Here is a 20,820-nt window from a genome sequence, read left to right as displayed (position 1 = left end):
AAAATTTCATCTCAATACTTTGTAATATATCCTTTGTTGGCAATGACAGAGGTCAAACGTTTTCTGTAAGTCTTCACAAGGTTGCCACACACTGTTGTTGGTATGTTGGCCCATTCCTCCATGCAGATCTCCTCTAGAGCAGTGATGTTTTTGGCTTTTCGCTTGGCAACACGGACTTTCAACTCCCTCCAAAGGTTTTCTATAGGGTTGAGATCTGGAGACTGGCTAGGCCACTCCAGGACCTTGAAATGCTTCTTACGAAGCCACTCCTTCGTTGCCCTGGTGGTGGGCTTTGGATCATTATCATGTTGAAAGACCCAGCCACGTTTCATCTTCAATGCCCTTGCTGATGGAAGGAGGTTTGCACTCAAAATCTCACGATACATGGCCCCATTCATTCTTTCATGTACCCGGATCAGTCGTCCTGGCCCCTTTGCAGAGAAACAGCCCCAAAGCATAATGTTTCCACCACCATGCTTTACAGTAGGTATGGTGTTTGATGGATGCAACTCAGTATTCTTTTTCCTCCAAACACGACAAGTTGTGTTTCTACCAAACAGTTCCAGTTTGGTTTCATCAGACCATAGGACATTCTCCCAAAACTCCTCTGGATCATCCAAATGCTCTCTAGCAAACTTCAGACGGGCCCGGACATGTACTGGCTTAAGCAGTGGGACACGTCTGGCACTGCAGGATCTGAGTCCATGGTGGCGTAGTGTGTTACTTATGGTAGGCCTTGTTACATTGGTTCCAGCTCTCTGCAGTTCATTCACTAGGTCCCCCCGCGTGGTTCTGGGATTTTTGCTCACCGTTCTTGTGATCATTCTGACCCCACGGGGTGGGATTTTGCGTGGAGCCCCAGATCGAGGGAGATTATCAGTGGTCTTGTATGTCTTCCATTTTCTAATTATTGCTCCCACTGTTGATTTCTTCACTCCAAGCTGGTTGGCTATTGCAGATTCAGTCTTCCCAGCCTGGTGCAGGGCTACAATTTTGTTTCTGGTGTCCTTTGACAGCTCTTTGGTCTTCACCATAGTGGAGTTTGGAGTCAGACTGTTTGAGGGTGTGCACAGGTGTCTTTTTATACTGATAACAAGTTTAAACAGGTGCCATTACTACAGGTAATGAGTGGAGGAAAGAGGAGACTCTTAAAGAAGAAGTTACAGGTCTGTGAGAGCCAGAAATCTTGATTGTTTGTTTCTGACCAAATACTTATTTTCCACCATAATATGCAAATAAAATGTTAAAAAAACAGACAATGTGATTTTCTGGATTTTTTTTTCTCAGTTTGTCTCCCATAGTTGAGGTCTACCTATGATATAAATTACAGACGCCTCTCATCTTTTTAAGTGGTGGAACTTGCACTATTGCTGACTGACTAAATACTTTTTTGCCCCACTGTATATATATACTGTGACTATACACTGCAATCACAGTATCACCTATATAATTTATGTACAGCAGTCTATATACATTGTATAGGTGAAACTGCAATTGCGGTTATGTACATGCTATAGGTTATACCACTGTGTGTAATATACTGTGCCCCCTGTGTATAGCTCATATAGGCCAGCTGCAGTGTGTATGTGTGTGTGTGTGCATATAACACACACACTGCGGCTGGCCTATATGAGCTATACACAGGGGGCACAGTATATTACGCACGGTGGTATAACCTATATAACGTACACACCGCCGCCGCAGTTTCACCTATATAATGTTTGTGTGTGTGTCTATATATATATATATATATATATATATATATATATATATATATATACTGTGTGCAGAATTGTTAGGAAAGTTGTGTTTTAGAGGATTATTTTTATTATTGATCAACAATTATGTTCTCAATCAACCCAAAAGACTCATAAATATCAAAGCTTAATATTTTTTGGAAGTTGGAGTGGTTTTTTTTTTTAGATTTGGCTATCTTAGGAGGATATCTGTTTGTGCAGGTAACTATTACTGTGCATAATTATTAGGCAACTTAATAAAAAACAAATATATTCCCATATCACTTGTTTATTTTCACCAGGTAAACCAATTTAACTGCACAAAATTTAGAAATAAACATTTCTGACATGCAAAAACAAACCCCCTAAAAATTAGTGACCAATATAGCCACCTTTCTTTATGATGACACTCACCAGCCTTCCATCCATAGATTCTGTCAGTTGCTTGATCTGTTTACTATCAACATTGCGTGCAGCAGCCACCACAGCCTCCCAGACACTGTTCCGAGAGGTGTACTGTTTTCCCTCCCTGTAGATCTCACATTTTATGAGGGACCACAGGTTCTCTATGGGGTTCAGATCAGGTGAACAAGGGGGCCATGTCATTATTTTTCCATCTATGAGACCTTTACTGGCCAGCCACGCTGTGGAGTAGTTGGAGGCATCTGATGGAGCATTGTCCTGCATGAAAATCATGTTTTTCTTGAACGATACCGACTTCTTCCTGTACCACTGCTTGAAGAAGTTGTCTTCCAGAAACTGGCAGTAGGTCTGGGAGTTGAGGTTCACTCAATCCTCAACCCAAAAAGGTCCCAAAAGTTGATCTTTGATGATACCAGCCCATACCAGTACCCCACCTCCACCTTCCTGGCGTCTGAGTCGGAGTGGAGCTCTCTGCCCTTTACTGATCCAGCCTCTGGCTCATCAAGAGTCACTCTCATTTCATCAGTCCATAAAACCTTTCAAAAGTTAGTCTTAAGATATTTCTTGGCCCAGTCTTGACGCTTTATCTTATGTTTCTTGTTCAAAGGTGGTCGTTTTTCAGCCTTCCTTACCTTGGCCATGTCCCTGAGTATCGCACACCTTGCACTTTTTGTTACTCCAGTAACGTTGCAGCTCTGAAATATAGCAAAACTGGTGGCAAATGGTATCTTGGCAGCTTCACACTTGATTTTCCTCAATTCATGGGCAGTTATTTTGCACCTTTTTTGCCGAACACGCTTCTTGCGACCCTGTTGTTCCAAATTATTATGCAAATGATATTTTTCTTTGATTTATTTTCCTAAATGGTAGGTGCAAATGACAGTCAGTCTAATAAAAGTCATCACCCATTAGAGTACACATCGAATTTTATTGAGGAAACCTCCCAATGATAACAGTATAATCTCCAAAATGAATAAAAACTCAAAATGCACTGTTCCAAATTATTAGGCACAGTAGAATTTCTAAACATTTGACATATTTTAAAGAACTGAAAATGCTCATTTGTGGAATTTGCAGCATTAGGAGGTCACATTCACTGAACAAAAAAGCTATTTAACTCCAAAACATCCTAACAGGCCAAGTTACATGTTAACATAGGACCCCTTCTTTGATATCACCTTCACAATTCTTGCATCCATTGAACTTGGGAGTTTTTGGAGAGTTTATGCTTGTATTTCTTTGCATGAAGTCAGAATAGCCTCCCAGAGCCGCTGTTTTGATGTGAACTGCCTCCCACCCTCATAGATCTTGTGCTAGATGATACTCCAAAGGTTCTCTATAGGGTTGAGGTCAGGGAAAGATGGTGGCCGCACCATGAGTTTATCTCCTTTTATGCCCATAGCAGCCAATGACTCAGGTATTCTTTGCAGCATGAGATGGTGCATTGTCCTGCATGAAGATGATTTTGTTCCTGAAGGCACATTTTTCCTTTTTATACCATGGAAGAAAGTTGTCAGTCAGAAACTCTATATACTGTGCAGAGGTAATTTTCACAACTTCAGGAACCTTAAAGGGCCCTACCAGCTGTTTCCCCATGATTCCGGCCCAAAACATGATTTCTCCACCTCCTTGCTGACGTCGCAGCCTTGTTGGGACATGGTGGCCATCCACCAACCATCCACTACTCTCCATCCATCTGGACCATTCTGGGTTGCTCGACACTCATCATTAAACAAGACTGTTTGAAAATTTGTCTTCAAGTATGTCTGGGCCCACTGCAACCGTTTCTGCTTGTGAACACTGTTTAGGGGTGGCCGAATAGTAGGTTTATGAACCACAGCAAGCCTTTAAATGATCCTACATCTTGAGGTTCAAGGGACTCCAGAGGCACCAGCAGCTTCAAATATCTGTTTTCTGGTTTGTAATGACATTTTAGCAGCTGCTCTCTTAATCCGATGACCTTGCCTGGCAGAAACCTTCCTCATTCTGCCTTTATCATCACGAACACGTCTGTGCTCAGAATCAGCCACAAATGTCTTAACAGTACGATGATCATGCTTAAGTTTTGGGGAAATATCTAATGTTTTGACCAAGGCAATGCACTATTTGATGCTTTTTGGCAGCAGAGAGATCCTTTTTCTTTCCATGTTCTTTGAAATCTGTGACCTGCTTAATAATGTGGAACATCATTTTTAAGTAGATTTTCTTTAATTAGAATCACCTGGAAAACTAATTATCACATGTGTTTAAGATTGATTTCAGTGATCCATTGAGACTTGAGACATAATACCATCCATGAGTTTATTTGAAAAACAAAACACTTAAATCTTTATGACACTTAAATCCAATTTGCGTAATAATTTGGAACATAGTGTATATTTATACACACACACAGCACTCTGATTGATTGTGATAAAAGTGTCGGACTCTTTATTTGCCCAAGTGGCAACGTTTCGGATCAATAACAGGACATCTCTCTGATATGAAACTGAAATGTTACCACATGGGCTAATAAAAAGTCTGTTTAAAGGGATTGTCTCCCACTAGGACAACCTCGTCTTAAACTGAATGTTCAGCCCCAATAAATTAATAAAGCCTACACTCACTTCCTGTGCCGGCGCCGTTCCCACAGTGGCTGTGATGACCCCCTCGAGGCTGTGATGTGCTGTTGTGATTCCCAGCACCAATCAGCGCTGGTGTCACTTTCTCCATCTTTGGACAAACTGAACATGAAAAGGAAATCCAGGACGAGGGTGTGAGTTTGGATAAGTGTGGCACCCCTAGGGGTATTTGCCACAAAAATAGTTACTGACAGTAAGTACAAATACTAAAATAGCAAGACTGCACTACCACCTCCGGCCAGAAGGGGGAGCTCCAGAGACTCCCCTTGATCCATTCTGGTCTGAGAGAAGAAATGGCAGTTGGGCCAAGGAGCTGAAAGTGAGAGGTCATACAGTTGAATCTCTAACAGCCCTGTGACTGTTACCAGGCCTAAATCACCGGCCTGAGGAGAAGAGGGATAGAGAAAAAGGACATTGTGAGAACCGGGTAGCATTAATCACTACCCAGAACAGGTGCAAAGACGGATACCGGATCCGTGGCTGTATTCATTATATATAATACAGCAACCGGAAAAACGTGAGGTGATATCAGCTTCACTAGGGCCGGACGCAGCAACAGACACAGAGTTCAGCGGTACTCCCAGAGGGGGTAAACCGATAAAAGGACTCGGTTTGCCCGTCGAACCAGGACCCGGAGGGGACAGATTGGGCCGGCAGCCAGTTCACATACAGCAGCAGGGCCACACAGAAATTGCGCACAATAAGAGGCGAAGACCCCGGCAGGGTCAAAGTAACTCAGAGTTCCCATACAGACTCCGGTGACAGGACTGGTTGTAAATCCTTTTATGTTAAAGTAAACTGGTTAAACGTTTCAGTGCCTCAGTCTTTCATTTGGACAATAGCCATCTATCCAGGATCGGGATCGGCACCGCTGGGAGAACCTGCTGCTGATCAAGTAAGTGCCTGTCCCCTCATGATACCCCTTACACTGTGCATTGCCTGAGGCCACAGCACCGGGTCAAGCCACCCGTGACATCCCCCTCAAGAGACAGACTCCATTGGTCCGGTGCTGGGTATCCCGGTCTCCTGGGCGTCACAATTGGCGTCACGAACAGGATCTAGCCAGCCCGTATACCGGGTATTGTGTGCCGTGATTGGAGCCCAAAACTGTGAAAACTGGGATGAAAAATCTTGAAAATTGACTTTATTAAAGAAAAATCCATTCCCCATTGAAAACTATTGAAAGTGACTTTTCCCCATTGGTTATAATGGAGTAAAGATGGCCGCCATCCCCTGAGGTAATCACTTCATAACCGTTAGGCACGAGACTGTTAATTGAGCTACGCCATCACCTGAGCCCCAGTCTAACTGAAAAACCTCAGAATCCGCCATTACAGAGCGCGGTGGGCGGGAGCAGCAGGGGGCGTGTCATTGTGGGCGGCACCAAGCTGAGCGCTCTGACATCAGAGCAAGGGGAAAATCGATCCTGCTGCACAGCGGAACGAATCTACACTATCCCGACGGAAGCGGAGGACCGGAAGGGTCCGGATTAACTAAGGGGGCACAGTATGTCGCAGCACGGAGACGCCGCAGCACCCGGTGACGCTAATGCAGCTGAAAGACAGAGTGTCAATAGAGAGTCCGGCAGCGCAGCGGTGCAAGGAGTGGCGCCGATCATGCCGGTGCTGATGCCATATACCCCGGGTGGCCCATGGCTTCCAATGTATGAAGGTGAGCCTAATACCCTTGACGATTTCAGAGAAAAGATGCTGGCCCATTTTGACATGTTCCCTGTGGGTGAAGTTCAGCGTGTTAGTCTCCTGATGATGCAGTTAAGTGGCCATGCTAAGCGAGAAGTCACAGCATGGGCAGCTGATCTAAAAGGCACTGTTGAACGCATATTTGCTGGATTAAAAGCTACATTTGAAACCACGGCCAGCAGCAAAGCTAAAATACGATTCTTTAATTGCAAACAAAAAGCTAATGAGGGCGTGAGAGACTTTGCCTTAAACCTGCAGGAAGCCCTTAAATCACTTACACTGGCTGAACCCATTTTTAACACCGGAGCGGATAAACTGCTAAGAGATCAATTTATTGAGGGACTTTACACCCCTTCTCACCGGGGGCATGTGAGCATGCTTGTTTTTAAGAACCCTGAATTGACATTTGCCCAATTAAAGGAGAGCGCTATACGTCTCCAGCTGGCAGAGGCACCTCGGGATCAGGATCCTGCGCAACCGATGGCAGAGGCACCTCAACAACAGGGAGTGCCAGTGACATCAGCTATGTCTGGGGCCATTGCTAAGCCCCTGGGACCCAGTACTAATGAGGCTCTTCAACAAAAGCTTGACTCTTTAGCTGATGTTGTTGCTTCAATGGCTAAAACCATGCAGGAGATGAGAGGACACAAGATGGAGTTGGCAAACTGTAGAGAGGATGTTCCATGGATGAGACCCCGGAGATACCCGACATGGAGAGGACGACCCCGCGATCGCTACCAACCGGATGGACAGCCCATTTGCCGCCGTTGCCAGCAGCCGGGCCACTTTGCACGAGATTGTGATTTAAACGGGAATCCCCTGGGAATGCGGGCCGCTTCGCAGGAATGAACTTTCGAGGCCCAACACCCTGGCACGACAGGTACATCGGAGGACGACCCATTATCCCTATCGTGCTGGACGGAATTCCCCTCAACGCTTTGCTGGACACAGGTTCCCAGATTTCATCTATACCGTATATCCTTTATAAGAGGTACTGGGCTGATGCAGATATTGATAAAGGGCCCTCTGATGTTGAACTAGATATATGGGCCAGTAATGGTAAGTTGGTACCGAAACTAGGATTCAGGGAGATGACCATAAAGATTGGTAAAGTAGAACTGAAGAAACAGGGTATAATTGTTGTTGATGTTGACCGGCGGAACTGTGAACCAACTGTATTGATAGGAATGAATGTGTTAGAGAACTGCTTTTCCGAAGTCATTTCTGTCTTACAGCAAATTGCTGAAACTGCCCAATCCTGCCAGCAGAGAGTTCTCCGGAGGGAAATAAAAGTATTGATGTTAAGGCAACAGGTAGAAGTTGCAGGTGGAGAAATCGGCAGTGTGAGGGTAAGTGATCCAACGTCTATTGTAATCCCACCAAAAACAGAAATGCTGGTATGGTGTAGAGCAGCCATTGGTACTAAAGGACGAGATTATCAAGCCTTAATAGAACCAGTCTACACCGACAGCAGGCCCACTATACTCACAGCACGAGGGATAGTCGAGGTACACCGGGGACGAGTGCCGGTACGACTTTTGAACTGTGGAGAGGAAGAGGTCACTTTGCCAAGGTATGCTACAATGGCAAAGCTATATACTGTTGACAACAATGCCATCACAACCATTGAGCCCTTAGAACCAACCTGTCAGGTGGAAGGCAATGGCTCAGATGGAGAAATGGAGGATTGGTGCCAACAGCTACACGTGGGCATAAATTCAACACCTACCCATCAAAAACAAGGGGTGTATAGGCTAGTGACGGAATATGAACAAGTCTTCAGTAAACACCCATTGGACTTCGGACGGATAGAAGGGGTAGAACACACAATCCCCACAGGTGACCATCCCCCAATAAAAGAAAGATATAGACCCATACCGCCCGCTCACTATCAATGTGCAAAAGATATGCTGAGGGAAATGAAACAGGCCGGGGTAATAAGAGACAGCTGTAGCCCCTGGGCGGCCCCTCTGGTGATTGTCAAAAAAAAGGACGGAACCATGAGAATGTGCGTAGACTACCGGAAGATTAATAACATCACCCATAAAGACGCCTACCCATTGCCTAGGATAGAAGAGTCCTTAACTGCTTTGAAATCTGCTAATTATTTTTCCACCTTAGACTTAACAAGCGGGTATTGGCAAGTCCCTGTGGCTGAGAGAGATAAGGAAAAGACGGCATTCACCACACCAATGGGTCTATGTGAATTTAATCGCATGCCGTTCGGACTCTGCAACGCATCCGGTACCTTCCAGCGGCTGATGGAATGCTGCCTCGGACACAAGAACTTCGAGACCGTCCTCCTGTACCTAGATGATGTGATCGTCTACTCAAAGACTTACGAACAACACTTAATAGACCTGGCAGAAGTGTTCGAAGCCTTATCCAGGTATGGCATGAAAGTCAAGCCATCCAAATGTCACCTTCTCAAGCCAAAGGTACAGTACCTGGGACACATCGTGAGTTCGGAGGGAGTAGCACCAGATCCCGAGAAAATAAGCGCCATAAGGGATTGGCCAAGACCTACCAGCGCAAAAGAAGTGAGACAATTCCTGGGATTGGTGGGTTACTATCGCAGATTTATAAAAGGATTTACCAAGTTGGCAGCACCCTTGCAAGACACCTTGGTAGGGCAGACGAAGAAACCTTCAAACCGAAACCCTCCTTTTCAGTGGAACGACGAAAGGGAAGACTCCTTTGAACAACTAAAGAAGGCACTAACCGGAGAAGAGGTTCTGGCATACCCAGATTACCATAAACCTTTCATCCTCTACACCGATGCCAGTAATGTGGGACTAGGAGCGGTGCTGTCACAAAAGCAAGAAGGTCGGGAGAAAGTCATCGCCTTTGCAAGTAGAAAGCTCCGGCCTACTGAAAGAAATTCAGAAAATTACAGCTCCTTCAAATTGGAACTACTGGCAGTAGTTTGGGCTGTGACGGAGCGTTTCAAACACTATCTGGCCGCTGCAGAATTTATTGTCTATACTGACAACAATCCGTTGACCCACCTGGACACAGCCAAATTAGGTGCGTTAGAACAGCGATGGATAGCCCGGTTATCTAATTACAACTTCATAATCAAGTATCGAGCAGGTCGCAAGAATGGAAATGCCGATGCCCTATCCCGGATGCCACACTTGAGAGATGTAGAAGAGGAAACGGGGGAGCTTGAAGAAACTGAACTACCAGCCTTCCATCGTCCCAAGTCAAAACATCATCAGTCAAGTACCTATCAGAAACAACAAGAGGTGAATTTTAATCCGTTAGCACACCATAGATGGGCTGACACCCAAGACAGCAATCCGGCTGTGAAGTTGGTGAAGGAACTGTTGACTGAGCAAAGTGCATATCCCGATGAGGATGCCCCAGAAGAGACGCATCAACTCTGGAAAGAGAGAGGCAAAATGTTCCTGTATCAAGGGAAGCTCTGTAGAAGATACACCAATCCGAAAACACATGAATTGGTTTGGCAGATTATTGTGCCTAAACAAGATGTGAAGATGGTCCTCGAAGCTTACCATAATGGTGCTGGTCACTTCGGTTGGAAAAAGTTAGAAGTACTTCTAAGAGAAAGATTTTATTGGGTCGGGATGAGAAAATCAATCGAACAGTGGTGCAGAAATTGTGGCCCGTGCAACCTCAGAAGAAACGATCAAAAGAACCAAAGAGCACCACTGCAGCCCATAATCACCAAACAACCACTTGAACTTGTAGCCATGGACCACGTGAAGTTGACACCAAGCCGGTCCGGCTATGTCTATGCCTTGACCATCGTGGACCATTATTCACATTTCTTGGTAGTAGTACCCGTAAAAGATCTGACAGCAAAAACAGCAGCCAAAGCGTTCCAAACGTACTTTTGTAGACCCCATGGATATCCGGAACAGGTTCTCACCGACCAAGGTACAGCCTTTGAATCAGAGATCTTCAGAGAATTCTGTAATATGTATGGTTGCAAAAAGATCCGGACGACGGCCTATCATCCACAAACAAACGGCTTATGCGAGAAGATGAACCATATTGTAATAGACCTACTAAAGACTTTACCTGAGACAGAAAGGAATCAATGGCCAGAGAAATTGCCTGACTTGGTGGATCTGTATAATCATGTCCCGGTGAGCTCCACCAACTGCACCCCAGCTTACCTTATGCGTGCAAGACCCGGCCAATTACCAATCGATCTAGAAATGGGAATTCTGAAACCAGACGCAGAAGTTCAAGACTCCAATTGGGATATCATACGGCAAAAGCAGTATCGCCAAGTGCAAGAGAGTGTGGAAAGAAGCCTTCAGCAAACTAGAGAAAGACAAGAGCGAACTTTCAACCAGAATGCTCTAGCGACCCCATTAAGACCGGGTGACCAAGTGCTCAAGAGAAATCGTCGAACCAATAAACTGGACAATCAGTGGGAAGCCGTACCCTACACAGTTTTAACAACAAGAGTGGATAATCCTAAAATGTGTCTCATTAGCAAAAACGGAGGCTTAACATCTGTACTAGTGTCAAGAGACAATCTTAAATTATGTCCGGAAGCATTGAAAGAGCCAGACATTGTCCAGCCAGAACCAGAAGTTATTCAACCCGTACAGGTTCAACCAGTAAAGGAAAAAGAAGAGGAAGTGTATCACACCTGTATAGGAGACTTTCCCAAAACCCTACTAACATACCATGGTGCAGTAGTGGTTCCCATGGTGGCCTTTTACCCAACACCGAACCCAATACCAGAAGTCCCAAGACAGGCAGAGGCTGACCCCGTACTACAGGAGGTTCCAGGCCAGGAAGAACAGATTCCTGGTCAGAGTAATCCCATTCACGGTGGACTTGCCAACTCCATAGTCGTGGAATTATCTTTAGCAGAGCGGGCAGATACTACATCCGCAGTAGACAGTAGTACACCACATGAAGAGACACCGCTATTACGTAGATCACAGCGTAGTACCCAGGGTCAATTACCGGCCAGGTATGCAGATTACCAACTATAAAGCTCATAATGTGAATTGTATATATGTTATGCCGTATATAGTTAAACAGAAAATGTAGTATAGTCATTGTTATCAGTCTGCAACGTTTAAGCCCAGTGCCTACAGAGACTTGTCTGTATGAACTTATTGCATATTCTTGAACTTTTTATCAGCCCGGAGGCACTAAATCAAAGCTCCGGAAAGACTGCTTTTTGAACTTTGCTTTTTGCTCTTTTTGAACTTTCTTTAGACTTTATATTGATAACTCCGTTGGAAAAATGGAACTAAATTCCTGGACACTAAGTACAGTGCCGTTCCTAATACCTTCAAGGATAGAACTGTATTAATGGACGCTATTTGAAGTGACTTTTTACAGAACTCTATTTTTGTTTCCTTGAGTGGTTTTTGTAACTTTTCATTTTTAAGACTCTGTACATATTAATTGTTATTTCAAAATGTTATTGTCCCACAGTCCCGGAGTACTGTTCTTAACTAAGGGGGAATGTGGCACCCCTAGGGGTATTTGCCACAAAAATAGTTACTGACAGTAAGTACAAATACTAAAATAGCAAGACTGCACTACCACCTCCGGCCAGAAGGGGGAGCTCCAGAGACTCCCCTTGATCCATTCTGGTCTGAGAGAAGAAATGGCAGTTGGGCCAAGGAGCTGAAAGTGAGAGGTCATACAGTTGAATCTCTAACAGCCCTGTGACTGTTACCAGGCCTAAATCACCGGCCTGAGGAGAAGAGGGATAGAGAAAAAGGACATTGTGAGAACCGGGTAGCATTAATCACTACCCAGAACAGGTGCAAAGACGGATACCGGATCCGTGGCTGTATTCATTATATATAATACAGCAACCGGAAAAACGTGAGGTGATATCAGCTTCACTAGGGCCGGACGCAGCAACAGACACAGAGTTCAGCGGTACTCCCAGAGGGGGTAAACCGATAAAAGGACTCGGGTTGCCCGTCGAACCAGGACCCGGAGGGGACAGATTGGGCCGGCAGCCAGTTCACATACAGCAGCAGGGCCACACAGAAATTGCGCACAATAAGAGGCGAAGACCCCGGCAGGGTCAAAGTAACTCAGAGTTCCCATACAGACTCCGGTGACAGGACTGGTTGTAAATCCTTTTATGTTAAAGTAAACTGGTTAAACGTTTCAGTGCCTCAGTCTTTCATTTGGACAATAGCCATCTATCCAGGATCGGGATCGTCACCGCTGGGAGAACCTGCTGCTGATCAAGTAAGTGCCTGTCCCCTCATGATACCCCTTACACTGTGCATTGCCTGAGGCCACAGCACCGGGTCAAGCCACCCGTGACATCCCCCTCAAGAGACAGACTCCATTGGTCCGGTGCTGGGTATCCCGGTCTCCTGGGCGTCACATAAGGATACCCTCCACGAGGCTGGAGGCTGTGGTCTGTATAAAGACCGTGAACTTCACTCTCATGAACATAGCCTACAACTAATTCTGTAATGGTGCATGTATATTAACAGATCGTGTTGGTTCGTGTGTGTTGCCATTTCTAATTCACTTATATATTTTTGCATGGGTGGGGGCCCCATTTGAAAGTTCGCACCGGGGCCCATAACTTTGTAGTAATGCCACTGGGGGGGGGGGGGGGGGGGGCGGCATTATAAATGTAATAGACAACATTATTTGCACTTGCATACTGGTTATTACCGTTGGGGCCGCGTTAGTGTTTCTAACATTTGTTTGTAGGGTCCAATGGTTAGGCGTACATGGACACTAACTATACTTATAGTAGGTGTTGTAGCTGGCAAGCTACTTTCCCTATCTCATAACTTTGTATAGTTACTACTGGTAGCCAGTTCCTTAGCTGCATGTCTTTTTTACACAGGTAGCAGTTTTTCTGTGTTTTGCCACTTTGTTCTATGTTATGATCCGTATTTTAACTTGTATGTTATTTGCATCAATAAAGGTTTATATGATTTTTATAGTCTTTTCCCCTGTTGGGCTCTACTGAGCAGCACGGTGGCGCAGTGGTTAGCACAGCAGCCCTGCAGCGCTGGAGTCCTGGGTTCAAACCCCACCAAGGACAACATCTGCAAAGAGTTTCTATGTTCTATCCGTGTTTGCGTGGGTTTCCTCCGGGTTCTCCGGTTTCCTCCCACATTCCAAAGACATACTGATAGGGAATGTAGATTGTGAGCCCCATTGGGGACAGCGATGATAATGTGTGCAAACTGTAAAGCGCTGCGGAATATGTTAGCGCTATATAAAGATTATTATTTATTATTCTACTTGTAGAATAAACATCTGATAAGATAATTGGAATCACATTTTCTGAAGCAACAGCTGGAGTGGAGCTTTCAGTGAGCTGTTCCTCTTTTTTTGGATTTACTTTGGCACACACACACACACACACACACACAAATAAAATAAATGCAAATGAAAAGTAAGAAGTTTGCATTACTTATTTTGGAAATGACACTAAATGAAATGGCTTTGTAACTGTATCTGCCGCAATGTATGTGTGATAGTTGCTAACCCTTGACTGTCCCAAACTTAGGGCTGCTGGTCAAACATACCCGGGCACATTCACCATGGCCAGTTCTCTGTATAGTGATCCTCTGGTCTTTACATAGCAGTTAAAGGGGTTTTACGCTACTAGGATATTGATGACCTATCCTGGCACCAGTACGGATCAATTGTTACCTGCTCAAATGTTTAGAAGCTAATCCGCAGTACTTTGGGACAGCCACTAATCAGTCTGACGGTGATGATAGCAGCTGTTCTGTGTTGTTGCTAGAAGTCGGACCCCCTCCTGATATTGATAACCGAACTTGAGGATAGGTCAGCAATATCCTAGTAATGGAAAACCCCTTTAATAGTAATTATGTGCAGGACAGAAAACACTTTCTATTGGCTGCTCTTCACTGGATATACTGTAAGTATGTTTAGTAGAGTTGAGCAAAAATATTTGCAGAACTGGTTCAGAGCTAAGTTGGTCATCCGTGGCTGGTAGACCAGAGCATTGGGGTCCTCCTACTACCAATGAAAGAACTACGTTGATTGGCGACATGTGTGACATCGCTGAGGCCTACTAATAATCATCCACATAATCACTGTGGATGCCAATACGTGGTGCTCTGGTAGCCACAGACTACTAATGTGCCTACAAATGTTTGTGTTCAACTCTACCTTTCATTGACCATGTCTGCTGCACTGACAAACTCCAACCAAACTTTTTTTTTCTAAGGCTAGGTTCACATTGCCTTAATGGGTTAACGCTAACGGACTGCGTTGCACTGCGAAATTGTCGCAATTAACGCCGTGCAACGGGTCCGTTAGCGCACCCATTGACAGCAATGTGATTTTTCTCTGTAGCGCATCGCTAGCGCATGCCATTTTCGGCAAGCAGCGTCCGAGGTGGGTCCGAGGTCCGTTCCTTGCTAGCGCAGATCGAGGATCTGCGCTAGCAGGAACTACAAACGCGACCCCTATAAAGACATTGCGTTAGCGCAATCCGCTAGCACTATGCGCTAAATGGAGTGCCCTAACGCAATGTGAACCTACCCTAAGGATAACATGGAAAAGCTGCCATCACTGTTATCCACACATTTAGAACTGTGTTTTCTTTTCTCCCATTTTTCAGTAATCTGCATGTATAAAGTCCATTTTAAGGTGTTGACCTTTATTCTTGCTGTGCTTGTGACAACTGGGCTGGAATTTCAGTTTAGGAATCTGCAGTGAAATTCTGTGGCCAAGGACAATGGGACTTTTGATACAGATTGTGATGTTGTTGTAATTAGTATTAAGGGCGTTTTTTATGCTAATTTTCAGCTGCTTTTTACAGTACCAGCAAAGCCTATGAGATTTCAGAAATCTCATGCACACACTTTGGTTTTTTGTTTGATCAGTATTTTGTGCTTTGCTGCTTTTTTTGGACATAGAGCATGTCACTTCTTTCAGCGTTTTTGCTGCGTTTTTTCACCCATAGGGTAAGTTCACACAGGGCATTTTTGCTTTTTTTTCTGCAACAAAACCTGATCATCTTGGCAGGAAAGAAGCTGCGTCAAAAAAACGCAGTTTTATGTGCGTTTTTAGTGAATTTTTTTGGTGCGTTTTTTCTCTTTGTCCATGCTAATGTCCTTGGATTTTCAGCAGCAAAAACACAGTACATAATGTTACCTGCGTTTTTGCTGCGTTTTTTTCAACACCCATTCAAGTCAATATCAGATCAGGTTTTGCTGCAGAAAAAAAAAGCAGCAAAAACGCCCTGTGTGAACTTACCCTTAGGCTGGCCTCACACTAGCGAGTTTTACGGACATATGAGCGCATAAAATACGTCCGTAAAACACGCATTACACACGGCCCAATTATTCTCTATGCCCCTGCTCCTATCTGCCGTATTTTACTGATCCGTATTATACGGCTTTCTACGGCCGTAGAAAATCGCAGCATGCTGCGTTTATCACCGTATTGCGCACAAAAATCGCCAATGAAAGTCTATGGAAGCCAGAAAAATACGGATTACACACGGACCAGCAGTGTGACTTGCGAGGAATACGCAGCGGTGTTAGAGAGAAAAGCCGGCAATTCAGCGCGGTGTACAGTAAAATCACACTGACAGCTTACAATAGAATAGTGAAGACACAAAAGAGAATAGTAAAACCAAAAACACTCAGTTTGAAAAAATGTTGCAGTAATCCGCAAGTGCTAGTAAAAGATGTAAAAAACAGGGTATTTGGTTGATACGTTTTTTGCAAAAAATGTATACTAAGCTGCTCTACCAATCTTCACGGTATACCCTTATCAGAGCAGTCCTAACTAATGTATGCAATCCCTATCTGATGTATTTAAAAACCTGATCATCTGTATATAACCTGTGTGAACAGGGTTCAGAGAGGAAAAATCCATGTGTGCATACAGGGTAGAACAGCTTTTGTGCAGATAGCCCAAGAGGAGTGGTGGAACTCCCCAGTCTTGTAGACACAAGAGAACAATTATGGAAACAGGAACACATGGGCTACTTGCACAGTGAACAAGTCTGTATGATCATGTTCACACACCACCAAGAAACCTGAAGACACAAAAGAGAATAGTAAAACCAAAAACACTCAGTTTGAAAAAATGTTGCAGTAATCCGCAAGTGCTAGTAAAAGATGTAAAAAACAGGGTATTTGGTTGATACGTTTTTTGCAAAAAATGTATACTAAGCTGCTCTACCAATCTTCACGGTATACCCTTATCAGAGCAGTCCTAACTAATGTATGCAATCCCTATCTGATGTATTTAAAAACCTGATCATCTGTATATAACCTGTGTGAACAGGGTTCAGAGAGGAAAAATCCATGTGTGCATACAGGGTAGAACAGCTTTTGTGCAGATAGCCCAAGAGAAGTGGTGGAACTCCCCAGTCTTGTAGACACAAGAGAACAATTATGGAAACAGGAACACATGGGCTACTTGCACAGTGAACAAGTCTGTATGATCATGTTCACACACCACCAAGAAACCTGAAGACACAAAAGAGAATAGTAAAACCAAAAACACTCAGTTTGAAAAAATGTTGCAGTAATCCGCAAGTGCTAGTAAAAGATGTAAAAAACAGGGTATTTGGTTGATACGTTTTTTGCAAAAAATGTATACTAAGCTGCTCTACCAATCTTCACGGTATACCCTTATCAGAGCAGTCCTAACTAATGTATGCAATCCCTATCTGATGTATTTAAAAACCTGATCATCTGTATATAACCTGTGTGAACAGGGTTCAGAGAGGAAAAATCCATGTGTGCATACAGGGTAGAACAGCTTTTGTGCAGATAGCCCAAGAGAAGTGGTGGAACTCCCCAGTCTTGTAGACACAAGAGAACAATTATGGAAACAGGAACACATGGGCTACTTGCACAGTGAACAAGTCTGTATGATCATGTTCACACACCACCAAGAAACCTGAAGACACAAAAGAGAATAGTAAAACCAAAAACACTCAGTTTGAAAAAATGTTGCAGTAATCCGCAAGTGCTAGTAAAAGATGTAAAAAACAGGGTATTTGGTTGATACGTTTTTTGCAAAAAATGTATACTAAGCTGCTCTACCAATCTTCACGGTATACCCTTATCAGAGCAGTCCTAACTAATGTATGCAATCCCTATCTGATGTATTTAAAAACCTGATCATCTGTATATAACCTGTGTGAACAGGGTTCAGAGAGGAAAAATCCATGTGTGCATACAGGGTAGAACAGCTTTTGTGCAGATAGCCCAAGAGGAGTGGTGGAACTCCCCAGTCTTGTAGACACAAGAGAACAATTATGGAAACAGGAACACATGGGCTACTTGCACAGTGAACAAGTCTGTATGATCATGTTCACACACCACCAAGAAACCTGAAGACACAAAAGAGAATAGTAAAACCAAAAACACTCAGTTTGAAAAAATGTTGCAGTAATCCGCAAGTGCTAGTAAAAGATGTAAAAAACAGGGTATTTGGTTGATACGTTTTTTGCAAAAAATGTATACTAAGCTGCTCTACCAATCTTCACGGTATACCCTTATCAGAGCAGTCCTAACTAATGTATGCAATCCCTATCTGATGTAAACTGTAAAGCGCTGTGGAATATGTTAGCGCTATATAAAGATTATTATTTATTATTCTACTTGTAGAATAAACATCTGATAAGATAATTGGAATCACATTTTCTGAAGCAACAGCTGGAGTGGAGCTTTCAGTGAGCTGTTCCTCTTTTTTTGGATTTACTTTGGCACACACACACACACACACACACACACACAAATAAAATAAATGCAAATGAAAAGTAAGAAGTTTGCATTACTTATTTTGGAAATGACACTAAATGAAATGGCTTTGTAACTGTATCTGCCGCAATGTATGTGTGATAGTTGCAAACCCTTGACTGTCCCAAACTTAGGGCTGCTGGTCAAACATACCCGGGCACATTCACCATGGCCAGTTCTCTGTATAGTGATCCTCTGGTCTTTACATAGCAGTTAAAGGGGTTTTACGCTACTAGGATATTGATGACCTATCCTGGCACCAGTACGGATCAATTGTTACCTGCTCAAATGTTTAGGAGCTAATCCGCAGTACTTTGGGACAGCCACTAATCAGTCTGACGGTGATGATAGCAGCTGTTCTGTGTTGTTGCTAGAAGTCGGACCCCCTCCTGATATTGATATCCGAACTTGAGGATAGGTCAGCAATATCCTAGTAATGGAAAACCCCTTTAATAGTAATTATGTGCAGGACAGAAAACACTTTCTATTGGCTGCTCTTCACTGGATATACTGTAAGTATGTTTAGTAGAGTTGAGCAAAAATATTTGCAGAACTGGTTCAGAGCTAAGTTGGTCATCCGTGGCTGGTAGACCAGAGCATTGGGGTCCTCCTACTACCAATGAAAGAACTACGTTGATTGGCGACATGTGTGACATCGCTGAGGCCTACTAATATTCATCCACATAATCACTGTGGATGCCAATACGTGGTGCTCTGGTAGCCACAGACTACTAATGTGCCTACAAATGTTTGTGTTCAACTCTACCTTTCATTGACCATGTCTGCTGCACTGACAAACTCCAACCAAACTTTTTTTTTCTAAGGCTAGGTTCACATTGCCTTAATGGGTTAACGCTAACGGACTGCGTTGCACTGCGAAATTGTCGCAATTAACGCCGTGCAACGGGTCCGTTAGCGCACCCATTGACAGCAATGTGATTTTTCTCTGTAGCGCATCGCTAGCGCATGCCATTTTCGGCAAGCAGCGTCCGAGGTGGGTCCGAGGTCCGTTCCTCGCTAGCGCAGATCGAGGATCTGCGCTAGCGGGAACTACAAACGCGACCCCTATAAAGACATTGCGTTAGCGCAATCCGCTAGCACTATGCGCTAAATGGAGTGCCCTAACGCAATGTGAACCTACCCTAAGGATAACATGGAAAAGCTGCCATCACTGTTATCCACACATTTAGAACTGTGTTTTCTTTTCTCACATTTTTCAGTAATCTGTATGTATAAAGTCCATTTTAAGGTGTTGACCTTTATTCTTGCTGTGCTTGTGACAACTGGGCTGGAATTTCAGTTTAGGAATCTGCAGTGAAATTCTGTGGCCAAGGACAATGGGACTTTTGATACAGATTGTGATGTTGTTGTAATTAGTATTAAGGGCGTTTTTTATGCTAATTTTCAGCTGCTTTTTACAGTACCAGCAAAGCCTATGAGATTTCAGAAATCTCATGCACACACTTTGGTTTTTTGTTTGATCAGTATTTTGTGCTTTGCTGCTTTTTTTGGACATAGAGCATGTCACTTCTTTCAGCGTTTTTGCTGCGTTTTTTCACCCATAGGGTAAGTTCACACAGGGCATTTTTGCTTTTTTTTCTGCAACAAAACCTGATCATCTTGGCGGGAAAGAAGCTGCGTCAAAAAAACGCAGTTTTATGTGCGTTTTTAGTGAATTTTTTTGGTGCGTTTTTTCTCTTTGTCCATGCTAATGTCCTTGGATTTTCAGCAGCAAAAACACAGTACATAATGTTACCTGCGTTTTTTTCAACACCCATTCAAGTCAATATCAGATCAGGTTTTGCTGCAGAAAAAAAAAGCAGCAAAAACGCCCTGTGTGAACTTACCCTTAGGCTGGCCTCACACTAGCGAGTTTTACGGACGTATGAGCGCATAAAATACGTCCGTAAAACACGCATTACACACGGCCCAATTATTCTCTATGCCCCTGCTCCTATCTGCCGTATTTTACTGATCCGTATTATACGGCTTTCTACGGCCGTAGAAAATCGCAGCATGCTGCGTTTATCACCGTATTGCGCACAAAAATCGCCAATGAAAGTCTATGGAAGCCAGAAAAATACGGATTACACACGGACCAGCAGTGTGACTTGCGAGGAATACGCAGCGGTGTTAGAGAGAAAAGCCGGCAATTCAGCGCGGTGTACAGTAAAATCACACTGACAGCTTACAATAGAATAGGTAGAATAAATGTGTACACATAGAATAGGTATATATATATATATATATATATATATATATATGTCATTGAGACACATATATGTATATATATTAATATTTAATACAGCGCTAGATAGCTTAAAAGCCGGTAATTCAATTGCCGGCTTTTGCTATCTCCTTCCTAAACCCGACATGATATGAGACATGGTTTACATATAGTAAACCATCTCATATCCCCATTTTTTTTGCATATTCCACACTACTAATGTTAGTAGTGTGTATGTGCAAAATTTGGCCGTTCTAGCTATTAAATTAAAGGGTTAAATGGCGGAAAAAATTTTCTCCGCCAGAGTAGTAAAGCCAGCGACTGAGGGCAGATATTAATAGCCTGGGAAAAAAAAAATGGGAATATGACATGGTTTACTGT

This window comes from Ranitomeya imitator, chromosome 1, assembly GCF_032444005.1.
Source record: "Ranitomeya imitator isolate aRanImi1 chromosome 1, aRanImi1.pri, whole genome shotgun sequence".
NCBI classification, from domain to species: domain Eukaryota; kingdom Metazoa; phylum Chordata; class Amphibia; order Anura; family Dendrobatidae; genus Ranitomeya; species Ranitomeya imitator.
Note: the sequence above shows the minus strand (reverse complement) of the source record.